Source organism: Protobothrops mucrosquamatus, unplaced genomic scaffold (assembly GCF_001527695.2).
Source record: "Protobothrops mucrosquamatus isolate PMUCROS unplaced genomic scaffold, P.Mucros_1.0 scaffold924, whole genome shotgun sequence".
NCBI classification, from domain to species: Eukaryota; Metazoa; Chordata; class Lepidosauria; order Squamata; family Viperidae; genus Protobothrops; species Protobothrops mucrosquamatus.
The window spans coordinates 274616-286872 of NW_015387175.1; positions in this window are offsets into that span (position 1 = coordinate 274616).

Sequence of the window (12257 nt, forward strand, 5' to 3'; positions counted from 1 at the left end):
CTTACAGCATTGCAATTGTTTTTGTCTTGTGTTTTTTCCCCCTCCGGTACGCAAACAGAAAAATATATTTGTGATGACCTTGCAATAGTGCTTCCATCTAGATGATGTTCTTTCTGATATGTGATGATACATACCATAGGCATCTTCAGGGAAGGTTTAAAACAAAAATCAAGATGGTGGCCATGCCCATGTAATCAATGTCCTATTCATTTGATGTGGTGCACCTCTCCCTGTGGACTCTCATGATGTAAGCAGACTTGGTCTACATTCTTTCTTTTTCCCCTCCTAAACCTCCTAAAGCATATAAGGAATGGTTGCTGGAATTGGGTATGCCTAGTTTAATGAAGAGAAGGACGAGGGGGGACATGACGGCAGTGTTCCAATATCTCAGGGGCTGCCATAAAGAAGAGGGAGTCAAGCTATTTTCCAAAGCACCTGAAGGCAGGACAAGAAGCAATGGGTGGAAACTAATCAAGGAGAGAAGCAACCTAGAACTAAGGAGAAACTTCCTGACAGTGAGAACAATTAACCAGTGGAACAACCTGCCTCCAGAAGCGGTGAATGCTCCAACACTGGAAGTTTTCAAGGAGAGACTGGACAGCCATTTGTCCGAAATGGTATAGGGTTTCCTGCCTGAGCAGGGGGTTGGACTAGATGACCTCCAAGGTCCCTTCCAACTTTACTACTACTATTATTATTATTATTATTATTATTATTATTATTATTATTATTATTATTATTATTATTATTATTATTATTATTATTATTATTATTATTATTATTATTATTATTATTATTATTATTATTATTAATCAGGATTTGAATCTAAGTGCCCAAGTCTGAAGGCTAAGCTGGGAAAATTGCAGGGTAACTGTGATCTCTCAAATTGGGATCTTCATTGGGGATATAAAAGAGGTCGCTTATGGATCTTCCTTACATCTAAAGATTTAGCATCCATGCCCATTCAAGACTGCCTCCCTCAACCAGCATCTGTTGATCCTGGATGAACCAGCTGATCTTGAGTCATCTTAAGAAGAGACATTGAGGGTCACCAACTCAAGTGAGGAGAAAGGCCTGAAAAGGCTCAAACTATGGAGCATGTTTCTCCTCAGATATGGGAGATACCGTCTTGCTTGCCTTTTGAAAAGCAGCATTGATCCTTCTGTTAAGGATTGGTTTTGTGGTGGATGATGGATCTGAGCAATGGTTATTTTATTAATTGTTCTGTGTTCTTTTCTTTCAGTTTTAACCAGCATGAGTCTTTGTAAGTAGGACAGGTTTAGAAACTTCTATATCAATCAGATAAACCAAACAATAAAAATAATGCATGAAAAGGGCTAGGGATTAGTAGCCTATTCCCAACTGAGTATGTGTCAGCACCAAGAAATGTCTGTGAAAAAGCAACCACAATTTCAGATTCCTTCAACAAATATACATTTTTTTATATATATCGAAAATAATTGTTCCACTTAATTCTATATTGGTCAACCTTCACCTCAAGGGCATTGAACCCTTTTGTGGCCTCACACTTAAAAGAGATTTCAGAGAAACTGGAACAGTTTATTTTTAATGGTACTGTACATCATTTTATAAAAGTTCTCTTTAAGGTTATAACAGTGTAAATTTCAACTCTTTCAACCACATATTTCCCCATTGTTCCATCTGTATATTATAACCAAAGTTTTTAGCTCACTTTATCATACGGTCTTCCGCTCGTTCTTCTTCTGTTTTATATTTCAATAAAAGCATATACTTTAGTAATCACATGTTCATCATTTGTACACAGTTCTGTTTCAAATTCAGTCTTAAATTGTTCAAAACCATAAAATCTTTTATCTACTTTAAACCTTTCTGATAACTGTAAATAGTAAAACATAGATATTCACATTCCTATAAAGACAGATTGAAGAAATAGAATATATTTAGCCTTGAGGGGAAAAAAGACTGAGGGTAAGAGATAGGGGATGCAATAGTATTTTTCAAAGTCTTGAAAAGTCATCAGACAAAGAAGATTCAGACCAATTTCATCTCATTCCAACATGCAAGAACATGGAATTATGGATTAAAGTTACAGGACGTTACGGCTTCCTGCTCCAAAAGCCCTGATTTGAGGAATTCTAGTTTATTTGTGGAGCTTAACTCTTTATTTTTATTTTATATATTTATTTTATAAACAGTTCATTTCCTAATGATGTAATTCCACTCCCTTTTATCTAGAAATAACTTTTGCCGAAAACATAAATATGCTCTGCTTAAAGGACCCTTCTACTGCTTTAGTGCAGAAACTGAAGCAAATGTTTGTCATTTTTGATAGAGATTTTGACTGGATTAGGACTTCTAATATTAGAATATTATTATTGGAGATTAGAACATTCTCATATAATACTGGAAAATTATATTATTATTATTATTATTATTATTATTATTATTATTATTATTATTATTATTATATTTTAGAGAATATTCTATTTTCTATGATAGAGAATATTCTATATTATACATTATAGATTAGAATATTGTTTTATTAGAGATTTGGACTGGATTTGGAGTTCAAAATATGAATTCTAACTTTTCGACATTCTAATATTTATGGGTAATTATAATTCCAACCACCCTTGAAGCAGAATCATTTGATGTCAGCATTTTCTTCTCCTTCCTCCCCACAATTTCAAGTGGAAAATCCTAACCACAGACCCAAGCTTTGAAGGATGTAACTCAATGTACTAATATCCCAGCGTTCACCTCGGGAGGATGTGATCCAACCCAGTGACAGTTGGATATAATCTTTATTAGTTTTACCTTTGGAAAGGTTAAATGTATGAATGAAACCCGCATGAGAAGGCTTAACTCTGAGGCTGCTGGGGGATCAGAAGAGGGTGGCAGAAGGAATGTTCCAGAAGCAAAGAAGGGGCCCGCCTGTGATCCTGAGGTCTGATGTGATTTAACACAGAAGCACATACGCGGCCTTTCAAGATCTCACTTCTGTTTTCCCAAGGAGCTGCTGTTGAAGATACACACACAAATTATGATAATACAGAACAGTTGGCAAAAAAGGACTGCAATGATATCTAATAAAAAATAGCATTCTGTAGGCTCTTCTGTTACCACAAACCATCTGTTTCTACACAACGTCAGAACCTCATTGGCATCTTGTAGCTGGGCCTGGGGTTTGTGGGAGAGAGAGAGAGAGAGAGAGAGAGAGAGAGATTGCTGAGGGAAGAAATATCTTCAAACCTTTCTTTCCATGCTTAGAATTTTCTTTTATTAACAAATCTGTTAAAAGCAACCTTTTGGAATATCACCCATTATTAAGCCGGATCTGTAGCTGTGCTAAAAGCATAGTATCTGGTATGGAATTGGTCCAACGTGTTGGCCTTTGAAAAAAAAAAAAAGAGAGACACAATTTCCATCAGTTTCTAATTGTCTTTTTCTAATGTTAAAACCAGAAGAAATTTAGAATGGCTTGTCCTAAAATGAGGGATTTAAAGTAGAAACACATGGGGAAAATATTTGAAGGCTCAACTTATTTTTGATTGGCAGATGGTCGTTCCATGCTACAAGTCATAGAAAAGACACGAGTCCCAGTTGTCTAATGTGAATACATCTGGGCAGTGCTTTTTTTGTTAAAAAAAAAAAAAAGGTGCCGGAACTCACACACGTCATACAACCCGCCTTGCCTACCCTACAAGGTTCCATCCAAAAAAGGTGCCGGAACTCCATTCTGGGTGTTCAATGACAAAAAAAGCCCTGCATCTGGGAGAAGGACTTGCTGGTGTTTGAACTCTGAAATGTGGGGAACCCAAAATAAGAGTTTAAAAATTATTATTTGGAGAAGGAGTCCATTCTATTGTGCTATCATCTCTCTCTCTCTCTCTCTCTCTCTCTCTCACACACACACACACACACACACACACACACACACAGAGAGAGAGAGAGAGAGAGAGAGAGAGAGACAGACAGACAGACAGACAGACAGACAGACAGACAGACAGACAGACAGACAGATCTCTTTCTCTATCCATCTTTCTCTCTCTATCTCTTCTATCAAGCATGGTTCTTAAAAGGCCATGATCTTATCACAAAATGTAGCAGAATCCTGTGTTGAAATGTGGTAACTATTTCACCTACGTTCTTCAAGAAGATGATGCATTTTTTTCTATTGAAAAGTCAAAGCCAAATGAGCAGTTGAGCATCATTGGAAACCAGAACAGGAAAAGCCAGTGAAAACTTGAATGTTTCTGATCAGAATGGAGTTTGCCCTAAGTAGACATTTTATGAACTTCAGACTGTATTTTTGAAATTTGTTTAGCTGTGTGAAGACAAATTTATCCATCAAGGTGGTACAAAACTTCAGCTTACTTGTTGATTTGCTCAAAAACAACTCAATCCAATCCCGGAATTGAATTAACTTTCCAGCTCAGAATGAAAATTTGGATTAAAATATTGATTAGAATCAGATTAGAATCAAATATTTTATTTGATTCCTAAAATCAAATCAGTCTCATTTGGCTTGGGGTTTTTTTTGTGTTTTTTTTGAGTCAATTTGAATTAACATTATACTTTGAATAAGATTGGAGATACTCTGTAAAGTTCTACCAGCAACAATGCATGTGCACAAATCAATTGATCTAATCGACTTTAAGTACAGCTGTTTATACATGGATTAAATCTGATCATTGATATTCAGTTTGCATGACCTCAAATATCAATTGAAAATTGCTTTAGTAATTGTCACTGGGGACATCTTGATAGTGAGGTGTGAACAGAATCTGGTCTAAGCCTCAAAGTCACCTACATCTTGTCCTTTCTTCCCTTCTGGTGTCACAATTTGTGAAGGGATATCTGATTACTAACTCTTTCCATAATAATTTATGACTACTTCATTTTACTTGACATGATAAATGTCATAAATCAAACATTTTAATTTGCATAATTTATTCCAATTTCAGAAGCTTAATTTTGTTGCTCCAAACACGGTTCCTCTTTGTACAATACCTTGCTTTTAGGCGAATCCTCTATGCAAATTTGGACTGGACACAAATATTTCCATTACAAGGAATAATACTAATACTAATACTAATACTAATACTAATACTAATACTAATAATAATAATAATAATAATAATAATAATAATAATAAAAAAAAAAAAGAGAGAGATCCTCTTTTTTGGCAGCTGGTTACTATATACTGGTTGAAAATAATCCTACAAGCAACAGGGATCTAGATATTGATGTAATTTGCCTTATATAAGATTTTTCTCTGTGTTTCTCTCTGAATGTCTGTGTGTGTGTGTGTGTGTATGTATGTGTGCACGCACACGTGTATGTGTAAGACCATATGCACAATAAGAAAACCCGCTCTGCGTAATTTAATATCAATAGACTGTATTTTTGAGAAACAACTTTGAAGTGCCAAATCTGATGATCCAAAACATATTTCAATGGTAAAGATATTATTCTCTCTGCTGCTGGACTGGTAGCCTTTAGGCAATTTTTTGTTTTGTTTTATAATCTGACAGAGCAGATATCAAGTTCTCTAATATTTTGAACTGGGGGCATCAATACCTTAACTATATTTTAACTATCTAGGTGTGGTGTTGTTGTTTTTTTTTGCAGGAAATGCTTTTTTTTCCCCTTTTCATTTTATTTCTGTGATTTTTGTTACTGTTCCTGGAAGTTATTTTTGTCTGGTTCCACTTTTCTTGTCCATAAGCACCTTCTCCAGGTTTTACTTACTTGCTGCAACCTCATAGCCTTGTGAGAATCAGACTAATTATTTCCCCATTCTTTCCTTTTCAAATAAAACATCAGTCACACCCACAAAATGTACTTCAGTGTTGTTTTTAAAACTCCATTTGCAACAGTTCCGGTTGATCGATTGGTCTGTAAAAATGTGGAGTTTGTAGGATTGTGTAAACATTTTCCTAATTTTTTTAAAAAATATAACAGCAGATGGACAGAAACATAGCTTTCCCCTTCTTTGTGTAGTTGCGCTGATCTGGACTTGTATTTCAACCAAAATTTTGACTGAATCTGTGTTTTTAGCAGTTCCAAGATAAGCACTAAGGCCTCCCATTTCACTGTGCACTTATAAAATGTAACCAGGCAGAAAAATAACCACCGAAGAATTACCTGCGCTTGTGACAAGGCTATTTTTATGCTGTTATATTGTCATATACATTTAATAACTAAAACATCTGGCTTTGGTAACAATCACCCTATCCAGTGGGGGATTCAGCCAGTTCGCACCAGTTCGGCAAAACCGGTAGCTAATTTTTTGTTGCCCAGGCTCAGAATGGACTTCCGGAAGTGGCATCCATGCAGCGAACCGGTTGTTCACATATTTGAATCCCACCACTGACCCCATCTCTTACCTAAACCAGAAGTAGAATGCTAGTCTCCCTTTGCATTTCCTTTATTGCTTATTCTTGTCCATAATTCCACCTTTTTAAACAAAAAAACCCCTCTATTTTTCATGCCACATTAAACACCACCGTACATTATTGCGTTCGAGCTGCACTCTTGGATAATGGCTGATAATTACGGCCCAGCCTAGTGCCTGAGTTCCCATCAAGAGGACCGGCTCCTTGCTGCGTGGCTTTCTCTCCAGCCCAGCTCTCCCACTGGAGGTTGGGATCGCAGAGGCCTCGTCACTTAGTCTGCAGCAGATGCCATCCATTGCAATGCTGCCATTTTTCTGGCTGTTGACTTTATCCTAACGCTGGTTTCGGTGGGAAGGCCGACTCCATTGCCTCTGACTCTTTAGCACCTCCTGACACACTCACACAGGGGAGGCTGTGGGGTGCAGCTAAAGAGTTAGGTATTTCTTCTGGGGGCCCTCATCTATCACTCAGCCTGCTTTTTATCTTGTTCAGTTACCAAGTTGTGTCTGACTCTTTATGACCCCATGGACCAGGCCCTCTTACCCTCCATTGTAATAATAAAAATAATAATAATAATAATAATAATAATAATAATAATAATAATAATAATAATAATAATAATAATAATAATATAATATAATATAATATAAAATAAAATAAAATAAAATAAAAAAAGTTGGAAGGGACCTTGGAGGTCATCTAGTCCAACCCCCTGCTCAGGCAGGAAACCCTATACTATTTCAGACAAATGGCTGTCCAGTCTCTTCTTAAAAACTTCCAGTGTTGGAGCATTCACCGCTTCTGGAGGCAGGTTGTTCCACTGGTTAATTGTTCTAACTGTCAGGAAGTTTCTCCTTAGTTCTAGGTTGCTNTTGCTTCTTGTCCTGCCTTCAGGCGCCTTGGAAAATAGCTTGACTCCCTTTTCTTTGTGGCAGCCCCTGAGATATTGGAATACTGCTATCGTGTCCCCCCTGGTCCTTCTCTTCATTAAACTAGACATACCCAATTCCAGCGGCCTTTCCTTATATGCTTTTGTCTCTGGGAGTTTCCCCAAATTCATGTTCATGGCGTCAACGACCCTATCTAACCATCTCCTCCTATGCCGTCCCCTTCTCTTTTTGTCTTCCATCTTTCCCAACATCAGGGTCTAAGAGAAGGCAAATCCGAAGTCAATTCCTTTGGCTGGTCCACCTAAGCATAGAGTAGTTGCTCTTGAGGATTTTTTTTTCTAGTTGGATGTACTGTAGTTATCTAGCTGCTTTGCTCATCCTCACAATGTATTTCAAGAAATAAATCTCATTTCTGTTGTACTTGCAAAACCTGATTTGCTAATGGTTGCTTGGGTAAGATTCCCGAGTTCAGGAATTCTGGGATACCCACCCAAACATACACTTCCAACAGGTTCAGTTGTGATAATGATTATATTTTGTAAGCTCCTTTGGGGGAGAGTATGTGTTCATAGGGAACAGCCCTTGGAACTCTGATACTGGGTCATAAGTAGCTCTGAGGAGGCCCGTCATAACTTTGAACAGTTGCTAAGCAACTGGTTGTAAATTAAGGACTACCTGTAAACAGATTGAGGTCAGAAGGCAAAACAAGGTTTATTCAGTGGTGGGATTCAACTATATGAACAACAATCTCTGTGTGGATGCTGCTTCTGGAAGTCCATTCTGGGCTTGGGCAACTAAAAATTAGCTACCGGTTCTGCCGAACTGGTGCAAACTGGCTGAATCCCACCACTGGGTTTATTTTATATTACAATGTAGTGTACCATCTGAGGAAACAGCAGCTGCGAAGGTTTGTGTGCCAGCTTCATAAAATCTGGAGGCCGATTCATCACCAGCTGATTATTACAAGGCCACAGTTATGAGTTTAGGGCACACATGTCAAACTCGCGACGTCTCGTGACGTCGTGCAACGTATCGGGACAGTTTTGCCATTGCCGGCAATGGGGTGGGCATGGCTTCCAGATGACGCATCCAGCCTGCAGGCCGGCAGTTTGACACCCCTGGTTTAGGGGATGAAATTCTCTTAACTTGCCTTTTTCTGGGAACACAGTTTTCTTAGCTCTGCATTCATTCTTTTCTCTTGGTTTTTTCTTTCTTCTTTCTTTGGTGCTGCTCTTCAAGTTTCTTGTGTTCCCAAATTCACGCCAAGGATTCAGTCAACAATAAGATTTTCTAATATAGGAGAATTCATTTAGTTCTGCAGAAAGTTTGATAATTAGAAACGACCCAGAGCATCAGATATTTCACTAATTGTATATAATGTTTGACCTCTTAAAACCTTTCTTGACAAAATGGAAAATTTTCAGCTTAATTGGCTCCCCCCTCAGTGTATGTTTGTGAAACATATTGCGAAACTGGTGCCAGAAAGCAATTTGAAATTTCTTTGCTCTCTCTATTTATTTCTCTTAGATATTTTTTTTTTCTTTCTCTCAGTGTTTTTCACTTTTCAAACTTCATGCCTTCCACATTCAGCTGGTTGAACATAAGGAAGCTGGTGAAGCAACAGGAAAGTTTTTCCGGATGGTTTTTTTTTGCAAATTTAGTTGTTTTTAAGACACAAAGGCAGGATTGTGGCTTATTTTCATTCATGAAGTCCTTGATTCATCCCAAAATTATTCTTGTTTGAATTCAACATTTTTTGGGCTGTCTGCCACAGTATCCACCCAGAGCTTCAAGACTGAATCTTGCATTCTTCAGTTTCGCAAGACTTTTATTACTGTTTGTCCTTCTTAACAGTTTGCAGTTCAACTTGCATGAGCGGTGGGCCAGAACACACGTGTGTAGCTTGACTGCATGCACACAGTTTGATTTTCACAAGTTGAGCTGTGCGCGCATGTGCACATGCACTGGCCTGCCAATCACGGTTTTAGCTGCGCCCCCTCGCATTTGTGCCGGCCTGCCACTTGGGCAGCCTGGTTCCAGATAGGCCATGGCCTGGTAACGGGCCCCGGCATGGGGGTTGGGGACCCCTGTCATATGAGATGACAATATTGCCATTTTCTTCAAAACTGGAGTTCTATCAGAATCTTAACCTTAATCGTTCCTCTCTAGAAAGCTTTTGGGTGGAAAAACATGAAAAGTTCAGAAAAACACAGCTGAGCTATAAGCTATAAAAATATTTTAAGTAATAAATACATTAAGACAAACTCAATCAGAAGGTACAGTTTTAAACATCTTTGTAAGAAGTACAACAATCAAATGTATAATGTCTTTAAGTTGCAGTCCTAGGAACTTAACTTAGTAATGCTAACTTCTTAACTTGTAAAGCTTCCTGATGGCACCACAGCCTGCCATTTGTGTTGTTGCTGTTACCCTATTAATAGGCAGACATTTATTGGTTCAAATTAAAATTGTTTCTATTTTAGCAAACAGAAGCAACAGAACTGAAATTCTTGGACAAGAAGCATGAATATGAACCACCCCCAAATGGGACTTTTGTCTAGACCTTTTTTCAGTGGTGGGATTCAGCCGGTTCACACCACTTTGGCAGAACTGGAAGCTAAATTTTGCTGAGTTCAGAGAACCGGCTGAATGCACACTGCTTCTGGAAGTCCAGTCTAGGCCTCAGAAGGCCTGGAGAAGGCCTCCCAGGCTTAGAACGGCCCACCAGAAGTGCATGGATGCCACTTCCGGAAGTCCGTTGTAGGTCTCAGAGGCCCAGGTCTGCATCCAATAAGAGAACTGTTTGTTCAGGTATTTGAATCCCACCACTGGGTATATCCAGTGATGGGATTCAGCCAGTTTGCACCACTTTGGCAGAACCGGTAGCTAATTTTTTGTTGCCCAGGCCCAGAATGGACTTCCGGAAGCGGTAGCCACACAGAGAACTGGTTGTTCACATATTTGAATCCTACCACTGCCTGTTTCCAATATGATGTCTATGTTTTGTTTTGTTTTTTGGCTTTCATAAGATGATACTATTAACCACTAAACCACAACCATAATAAAAGGCAAATATTCTTACATTACTCAGGCAATTTTTCAAAAAATCTACACATGAAAAAATGTTATATATAATAATAACACGACCTAAAAGTCCCCAAAGGTCAACATTTTTTAAAATAGCCTCATACCTCAGAGAAGAAATATGTACAGATCCTAGCTCTTCCAGCAGGGCACAATTATTAATTACTGAATTAATTAAATAATTATTAACATATTAAACTGAGCTGCCACAATCAAGGATACACTAGTAATCTATCTAAAAATGGGGTGAAAACATATATTTTCTGTGGAGAAGGGCAATCACAGACTAAAATTGTCAGATTCAGGAGAATCAGCAGGAACGGCTCAAAATGATCACATGATTGAAGCCACCATCTTGCCTTTTTTGACTTCCTTCTGCTGTTTTCCCATGTCAGGCCCATCGCTCGTTAGTTAAAGTACTTGGCTAAAAAGGGGTTGGTTTGAAGAACGGCAGAGGGATGATGTTCTGGGGTTTGCCAAAATCATTTCTTCCAAATCCTTTTCAAAATACACACAGCTTCACACAGATTTGTTGCCGGGTATTTGTGTTGGCCCCTAGGTCCTTGTTTGATGCTTTTTACCTACTTCCAAAACAATTCTTAAAATTTTCTATAAATAGCGCTGCATTTTTTTTCTCTCCCACTTTTAACCTGTTTTTAAAAGTGGGAAAATCTATTTTGTTTGCTCTCTTTTCAATGATAACACAGCTATTTTACACATTCATTTCTGCAACAATCGTTCTTATATGTATTTTTCTTTAACTATAGGCTTTTTAAATTCAGCATTCCAAAAATCACCACTTTTCATTTTTCCCAGTACCATAACTTCTTTCCACTTTGTTTCAAAACATCCCTTTTTACTTTTGTTCACTTTCCAATTATCCCGTTGAAGGATTAACTCACAAACAGGACTCAAATTTTCTTTTCTTCCTTCTACTGTCCCTTTTCCTTCTTTTCTTCCTCTATGTTCATTCTTTCCTAACTTCACTTTTGATACAAATCCCTCCCATATTTGAAACCTCTTACATCCTTCACTAATCGTTTGTCAAAAACGGTCATATCAAATAGGCTTTTGGTTCATTCCTTGCCCTTGTGTGCATATGAACACGCTCAAAGCATGTATTTAAAGCAAAAAATAATGACTTGTGAACAGATACTCACCAGTCTTCGTATTAATTCATTCTTGTGTCTCCAAATGGTCCAATGACTTTTTGTACTCTCATTTCTTCTACCCATGTCTCCCAACAGAATATTTTCCACCCTGGACTGTGTTCAATCTGACAACACATAATCTCGACACTTCCACTCTTTTATAACTTAAACTTAAAGGCTTTTTTAAAAAAATCCTGCGTCATTTCAGCAAAGAAAATGTTCTTTATTGTATTTTTTCCATGCCCATCTAGCTGGGAGGCCCCAGCTCACCTTGGCTAATCTCAAAGAGTTAAGCAGGTGTAACACAAGTATGAAAGGGTCAAGAAAGTATGGGCTGGGATGTCATAAACCTGTGTTGTAATTTTGTGGTCAGGAATGGATACCTATGGATGTGTCTGTTATTGTCTCCATTAGCAATGTAAAGATCATTTAAATATTTCTTCTACCTTCATCTTCCTAATCCATGCTTTACATGAGAGTTGGGCAATCCAGAGATCAATATTTGGAAATATTTAGAATATCTCTTCCCATAACAACAAGTGCCTACTCTCAAATGCACAAGTACAGCATAGGTGGCACCTTGCTCAATAGTAGTAACTGTGAGAGGGACCTCGGAGTCCTAGTGGACAATCACCTAAATATGAGCCAGCAGTGTGCTGCAGCTACCAAAAAGGCCAACACAGTGCTAGGCTGCATTAACAGAGGGATAGAATCAAGATCACGTGAAGTGTTAATACCACTTTACAATG